The sequence below is a fragment of the Equus asinus genome, chromosome 9, assembly GCF_041296235.1.
Source record: "Equus asinus isolate D_3611 breed Donkey chromosome 9, EquAss-T2T_v2, whole genome shotgun sequence".
Lineage (NCBI taxonomy): Eukaryota > Metazoa > Chordata > Mammalia > Perissodactyla > Equidae > Equus > Equus asinus.
The window spans coordinates 78055153-78056959 of NC_091798.1; positions in this window are offsets into that span (position 1 = coordinate 78055153).

The window sequence follows — 1807 nt, forward strand, 5'->3', positions numbered from 1 at the left end:
CTTCATGATCTTTTTGGGAATCTGCATCCTCTCCCCAAAGATTATTTCCTCTGTGTATACAGTTCTTTCTCTAAGGAATATGTGTTTGCTCCCTATCTTTGAATTAACTCCTCTTTGAAGGTCTATTGCCATATGAGATTGGACTCATTTGCCCAGTTCTGCAAGAGAGGCTTCATCCAAGAACATCCTTGTTTCTTCTGGTTGTGATCCTGTGATGTGATGGCTTTTATGTTTTTTTCTGTCACTCAATGGACAAGTCACCTTACTCATGTGGCTGTGTGTGTTAAATCATCTAGAATAAATTTTTACAAATATTTAAAAAATTTCACTGAGTAATGTAAATCAATAGTTTAGAAATTACCTTTTCCTTTGTATCAACAGAAACTTGCAAAAATTAATAAGATAAATGAATAAAAATATTTATTTCAGGCAATAGGATTTCTTTAATCACACTCTTGAAATTTCTTTGCTTTTTAATTATCTCTTTATTTTTCAAAAAGGATTTCTTTAATCTTATCTTTGAGAGTCCTAGTGCTTAATTCCCAAACAGAAGCCACTGTAGATCAAAAAGCATCCTAAGGGCAAATTCAAGAAACAAACTGGAAAGAAAAATAGCTGGACACATACAGCAAATGTGATCTAAATTCCACCAGCTGAATATTCTCAAAGCTGTGCAGATCAGAAGGCTCTGGTTGAAGATCCGGGAGAAGGGGTCCCTGTGTGCTGGGGAGGCCAGTGATCATGGCAGATTGTCATTTACTGTTTGAATCACAAACCTTTAGGACGGCTTCAGCCACTTTTAGGTAAGATCTGTTATTTACTGGAAAGAGCAATAAGAAAATAAGTATTGCTTACAGTCAACCAACGTTAAATTAAAGAAGCTCTTTCCAGTAAACAAGAGTTTCCCAAAGCAGATGTGAAGTCTCTAGTTGTTTCTCATGTATTCAAACAGCAAAAATGAGCCCTGAAAAGCTGAGAACACTGACACAACCGTGTCAATTGACAGAGAAAGTAGTAACTTTTCATCTCAGCTGCTTTGCCTACCTGACTTCCAGTATCCTTTCATGATTTTTACTTTAAAAGATGCTTTGGGAGTTTTGTTTTAAAAGTGATAACTTAACCAAAGAAATACTTGTTTACATACTCTAATCACAATTTCAGGACAAACATAAAAGATGGACACTTTCCATGTCCCTGGTCACATGTTTGGTGAAAGTCATAGAAAGAGTCAAGAGTCTAATAGAGAGGTCAAATTGTAGAGGGAAATCAAAGTGGTGATTATGGATAGTAATTAGGGATGAGGGTAATGGAAATGGAAACACGAAGAGAGACAGCTCTGGTTGACAATGGAAAAGTGTTAGGCTGGTGAGAAAAGACACACGTGCCCACACAACAGCATTCACACACACATTCTGAAAACTATCATTCTCTTAATCTGGCCAGTGCAAGATGAAATTTCTTTAGGCCCATGAGGGAGAAGCCACTGAAATGTTACCAGTACCAGCAAGATGGCAGTTTGTCTTCTATTTGGGAAAGGAAAGGCATCTAACTGTAAGAATTAAGAAGAAACTTTAATTAACCCATTGTTTATGTTATTTATTTTTTGATCAGTGTGGCGACTTGTCCAATGATCTGGACATACAAGATGAAGTTCCTAATAAAGTATTTCTGGGATCACTGTCCTAACTTAATACCATGCTCAGTGTAATTAATTAGCTGATTAGTTAATTAATACTTACTATGTGCTGGGTACTGTATTTGGGCAATGATTGGCCAAAACAGAGAAGATCTCTGCCTTCATGGAATC